At 50.7% G+C, this 6,198-nt stretch overlaps 1 protein-coding gene across 1 annotated transcript in view; it reads right to left on the reverse strand.

Annotated features, from left to right (window-relative positions):
* THRA (thyroid hormone receptor alpha) overlaps positions 1-5,870 on the reverse strand; it is a 115,331-nt gene extending 109,461 nt beyond the window's left edge. The window contains exon 1 of the mRNA XM_053363446.1: positions 5,489-5,870. The gene's annotated coding sequence lies outside the window, so the exon portion shown is untranslated. The remainder of the gene's footprint in view (positions 1-5,488) is intronic.
* Between the last annotated feature and the right edge of the window lie 328 nt (positions 5,871-6,198).

Here is a 6,198-nt window from a genome sequence, read left to right on the forward strand (position 1 = left end):
GCTGTTGTCACGTTATCGGAGGATCTCGCTTCTGTCACAAACTGCTCGCTAGATTGTCCTAAGCATGCCACTGCGTCTCAGCCTAATACCACCACCGGTCTTCTTGACAAGTTTGTTGTAAGGATTACCGAGATAAATACGCACAGCGCACTTACAATTTAGACAGAGCATTACATCTTTCAGCATATTATTATAACAACGCACTCCACCACCAACACCAGTGGCAGTGAGGAAGAAACAAACCCTCAGATCTCGCTGCTGTAGCACAAAACCTCTAGGTTTGAATACCAACATTCGCCTGGAACATAGTAAGGGAAAGAATGCCTATGGGCATGTGCAGAGTGTTTCCCTCATTACTGAATCGCCACAACTTCTGGGATTAAGTAGATGGTTCCCACCTAGGTCTGAGCTCCAGCACCTCTTATTTTATAACCTTCTTGGCATCAACCTCCCCTACCAAACAAAGCCGCTACACACCGTGGTTACGAAAATACACAACTCACAGTTTCTGCACTCTGGGGTTTTCTGAATGCTCTTGGAAATGTCAGCTTTTTAGTCCGCGGCTCGGAAAACCAATGGACTTTTTTTTTAAGGCACAGCTTTTCCAGCTCCCAAAAACATGTATCTAGGCAGAACAAAACACTGTTTTATTAGTTTAAATTGTTTTATTAGTGGGCATTTAACTTTGTTGAAAGTTTGCAAAGAGTGGCTATTTCTCTGGCAGTGTTCTGCCCATTCCTGGGTCCCAAGATCTCTAATCTTTGAGCAAAGTCTGCCATGCCTGGGTTTCCTGCTAAGAGACCATGTGTCCTTGGTTTCTGGCACCAGAGAATAGTGCCACTAATGCTGGCTGAGCGCTTCCAGGGCCTCCTCCACTGCAGCAGTGAAACTCAGACAGCCATACTGTGTAAAAGGTCAGCCTATGTTGCTGTTGCTACACAAGAACCAGTGTGGTGCAATGGAAAGACTACTGTGTCAAATGCACCAGGGACAGATGCAACACCCTTACCCGACCATGAAGCTCACCAAATGGCTCCAAGCAAGGTATTATCTATTGGCCAAGCCTCCTAATAGGTATATCCCCCACAACTGCTTGGGTGGTCATGCAAGCTGAGTGCTAACTGTATGTATAAGTGCACACTTGTGAGCAAATGTATATAGGTACTGTATTCCTCCAAGGAACGTGCAAATATTATACTTCCTGCATATACAGCAAGCAAGAAACTTGGGCACACACCGCAACTGAGTGCATACACACCCTTGCGCAGCAAACCCGTACAATGTGCAGACCAGACACCAGCGCACACCTCTAAAAGGAAGATACACATAAGCACCCCAATATACACAAGTGTTGGGTTTAGAGGGGGTGCATGCAATCACGTTAACGTAAAGAAATGTTTACAATGAAAAATAATCCAGTAATCTGTGACGGCAAACAGACCGGCCTGGGACGTCTCTGAGCAAGAAGGGAAATGAACGATGTAAGATTAACCCTAGAAGCAAATGCTCGAGTGGGTAAGTAAACCCAGCATATCACCCTGCAGTCTGCTCTGTTCTCTGCAATGGCAGCAGCAACTTGTCAATACGGAATGGAGAATCAGCAATGGTCCCAGGGGAAGGGTATCCCCCAGAGTCATCGCAACCAAAGGTCAAACCAGCATTGTAGCATTCACCAGCCGGAAGCCACGGCACACAGCATTGGCTAACGGTGCTGCCACCAAGCCCGAGGTGTACCACGCGAGTGTGGGCACACGTCTGCTAATAATTATTTACACAGCTAATAATGTTTACAGGTAAGGAAACCTGTTTGGTTGTTGTCGGGAAGCTTCCAGCAAAAGCACAATCACCCACATATCGTACAGGCAGTTCAGGCTTGCAACCAGAATGCTGCTCTTGAGCTGCCCACTGCAGATTATTCCCCACAGTGGCACCTCTGGGCTCCTACAAAACATTGCCTGGGCACAGCCATAGCAAAGCAGAGCACCCATTTGCCCTATCAGATATATTCTCTCTCCCTCCCTCCCTCCCTCTCTCTCTCTCTCTCTCTCACACACACACACACACAGCCCCACCTTCAAGTGCCCCTTACTTACATTCCAGTACCAACCAAAAATGTTCCATCTACAAATACAAGTCACCAGAGCCAGGAACCTGTTTTTTGATGCAAAGGACAGCATATCTGAGCACACACAAAGTGTATTTCCTACCACTGTAGAGTAATCACAGTTTGCTTCTTCCACGCCTCTGGAACTGGGACGGAAGGGCTTCCAAAGCTGGACAGCACAACACCTCTCTCTCTCTCTCTTGAGAAACTGAAAGGATACTTGAAAAGCAGTGCCCTCTCTCTCCTTTCCTTAGCCAACAGCAGGGACAATACATTCTGATGCTTTTGCCAAGCCCCAGTTGCCTGGGAATAAGGGAATTTACAGGTCCTCCATGTGTGTGTGTGTGTGTGTGTGTGTGTGTGTGTGTGTGTGTGTGGAGAGGGGGGCATGTGTAACACACACACACACACACACACACACACACTTCAAATCCAGCAGGGGTGTTTTCACATGTATTACCAAAAGACCTTTACAACTTCCTTTCGAGTCTTTTAAATGCACAAATGGTGCCATTGTGATATACAAAGGCAAAGAGGGACATTTCAAATTTTAAAATATTTACTGTAACGTTTTATAAGGGTAGGGAATGCGGGGAGGGGGGAGACACAGGACGGGACAACGACAGTGAAGGACTTTCAGCGTACCGACGGAGGAAAACGCCCCAAGTCTGCCCTAAGCTCTTTGCGATGTTGACAAAACTCTGCTCTCGCAGGAAAATAAAGGATTTATGGGTTGGATTCCCAGCTTTGACCTCTGACTTTGGACAAGTCACATTGCCTGGCCTGCGTTCACCCCTCCATTGCTTACAGGCCGCATAAGCTTCTTTAGGATGGGCAAGGCTGGAGTTGCTCTCCAGGTCACGACCTTTGCCCTTTTACCCACTACCAACATGCAACCAACACTTGTAACTTCCTTCAAAGCCTACTAGCTATAGAATTTCTTTCTTTAAAGAAAGAAAAGGCACAGTTGCGCCTCCCCACCCCCCACAGTGAAAGGTGACTTTGATACCACGCTCCACGCTCCCCATACACAGAGCAAAAGTCATCTCGCTCACCGAAGGGAGGTAATGTGACAATTAATATTGCATGCTGATATGGCAGGGCAAGGCAGCTAAAGGCGGACATAGGGAGATTCCTACATGGGGGTCAGAGTGGGAGCCAAAGGCTAGTGAAAGAAGAGAGAGGGACACGGGTCCAGAGGGAGTGGAGGGGGTCGCACATGCACACATCCAGACAGAGAGCGCTGGACCCACACAGAAAGAAACAAGGTCCAACCTGAGAGGCGGACTGAATTCTCCACCTAACCAAGCCACCTTTCCCCTCCAGCACACCTGCCCCCTCCTCTCCCCCACCCAAAAAAACCCCCTGCGCCCCACATTTTCAGGGGAAAGGGGCTGAAAGGTGCCTGGCTTGACCCTGTCACCTCTTGTTGACCCACAGTAAGGGACAGTCCTCTAGGGACAGCTTGTGTCAAAGGGCAGGCCCTCTTCCTCCCCCTTCCTTTGCGTCCTGCACCCCACCTTAACGGGCACCAGCAAGCAAAATGTGTGGAAGTGGGGAGCTTTTGCTGCAATTAAATATATATACATATACAAACAGCAAGTCCAAGTCTGACGAGAAGAGGGAGGGGCAGAGCACAGCAGCACCTCCTTGCACAGCAGCAGTGGCGGAGGCAGCGTTTGCAGTTCCCCCCTCGGGCCAGATGCGTGCAAAAACTTGCATGCTGTCTGGGCTGCCATGGACATAAAAACAGGGGCACAATTCCAGGCCACAGCAGCATATCGGAGCTATCCTGCACCCAGCACACACTGCCACCACCGCTGTCTCCATTTTCACATTTAAATAAAATATGTCACAGGGAGCTGGGGGTGAGAAGCTTTTGCAGACACACATCTCAAGGCTTTTGATTTTTAAGAACCAGGATGCATTAGCAGCAAGGATTAAACCAGCCCCCCCTAGTCATGTCCCATCATGGACAGCTGTCACCACGACCACAGAACTGAGGATCAGCGTCGACCCTCAGGACCCCCCTTCCTTCAAGGACAGGCTCCCTGCTGCATGGGTCCCTTTCAACCCAAAGTAACCCCCTTCCTCCCCCCTCTCTCTGATCAAGCCAAGAGGGGGAACTCATCACTCACCCCTCCGACCCTTCCCCTCCCATATTTGGGGGGGGGGGCAAGAAGGACTGCAACATGCAAAGTTAAATCCAGCTCAACCAGAAAATGGGCCCTGCTGCCAATGTGAAACAAACACTACGCAGTCCCCCCTACAGCCCCCCCAGACTTGTGATCGGCCAGCCACATGCCAAACGTCCTTATTTTTTAAGAAAATATTTACCCATATTTGCCCCCTTTTAAACACCAATAGAAAATAAAACGCCATCCCCTCTCCAAACTCCTCCACCCCAAAGTGAATGTCAAAACTAGTTTCCTAGCTATGGCCTTTGCAAACCATTTTTTTAAAAAAGAGTTAAATATAACAAGTAAAATGAAATAAGAAAAACATAAACCCACTCGGGATTAGAATCCGAGGCACCACTAGTGCCAAGTACTGGATTCACACAAGGAAATATATATATATATATATCAATCCAACCCAAATAGCTGCTTTATCTCCTAGTTAAGTTGCAGAACACATAATCTTGATTACTGTGGTACATTATAGAGAATTTTGCTTTTGCGGGGAATCACTCCAATTCCAACCTCTTATTTCTGCATGGGAAAAATTACTGCAAACCCCAAGTTGGCACAAACCTCCTGATGAGGGTAGTAAACAAACCAGCAAAAAAATGTTAAAGGAAGTGTGTGTGTGTGTCCCTTTTTCTTCCCTCTCTCCTTAAAAGCACTCTCCTCTCCATTGCTGGGGAAAAGACAGTATATATATATGTGTGTCTGTATGTGCGTGCCACACATACACACACATATATGGCACGCATATATATATATATATATATATATATATATATATATATAGTGCCAAACCCGATGGGGGAGGAGAGAAGATGCGGGGTGGAGAAGAGTAAGTGATGAGATTAAACGAGAAGGGGGGGGTGGAAGAGAGACGAGAAAACATTGCGCTCCACAAGATTCCAGAGACCAAAAAAAATCCCTATATGGAAAGTGGGGGGGGGGCTGTTCCACCTTTTTCCCACCCCCCCTGCCCGATCTCCTTTAGATTTGCAACGTTGGCAGTGACAGGAACAGCTGCGATGGGACGGGGAGCGCAGGGTGGAGACAGCTGGGAGAGGGTGGGGGGCCGGGAACGGAAGACATATTGGGGTTCAGGAACGCGAAGGAAGGAAGGAAACCACCACCAGCCCTCCCCAAAGAGGATCCTCGGAAACGCGCCATCCCCTTCGCCTCCTCTCGGCCCCCTGTAACCTACCTCGGGTTGCTGCTGCTGCTGCTGCTGCCGCCGCCGCCGCTTCTCCTCGTCTTCTTCTTCGTCTTCTTCTTCTCTCTCTCCCCCCGCCCCCCTTCTTTGCAAGCAGGAAGCTGGCGTCGTGCCCCCCTCCCCTTCCCCTCGCCTTGCTTGCAAGCTGGAGTTTCCCCGCGCGCTTCTTTCGGTGCAGCCCCCGGGGAGGGGATCGGCTCGGGTGCTCGGCGCGCCTGCGAGAAGACGGGCCCGGAGCGGGGAAGGCGAAGGCGGCGGCAGGGACGGCGGCGGCGGAGAGGGGTTTGTAAGATCCTGGCTTGGGCAGCGGCGGCGCTCGCCTGGTGTGTTTGTGTCACTCGAGCTGGGGAAATGGACTCGAGAGCCGAAGGGAAGGAGGCCGGCCTGGCTCCTCCTCCTCTCCTCCTCCTCCCCACAGCCGCCGCCGCCGCCGCCTTGGCTAACGCCTGCACCCTGCAGGCCGAGGGCGAGTGCGCCAGGGCGCGCGGCGGATCTTGCGCGGCCGGAGGTGGGTTCTTGGAGAGAGAAAGCGCCCAACTCCTCCCGGCGCCAAGTTCTCGCCAGCCCGCGCGCCCCGACAGCGTTGCCCCGCGCTGCGCGGAGAGACACGCCGGCCCTTGCCAAGCGGACAAGCCGCCGGCTTCTCGCAGCATCCCTGCTCGAGCTTTTTCCATAGGCTTGTAAAGCCGGGTCCTGCGTGG

Source organism: Podarcis raffonei, chromosome 13 (assembly GCF_027172205.1).
Source record: "Podarcis raffonei isolate rPodRaf1 chromosome 13, rPodRaf1.pri, whole genome shotgun sequence".
NCBI classification, from domain to species: domain Eukaryota; kingdom Metazoa; phylum Chordata; class Lepidosauria; order Squamata; family Lacertidae; genus Podarcis; species Podarcis raffonei.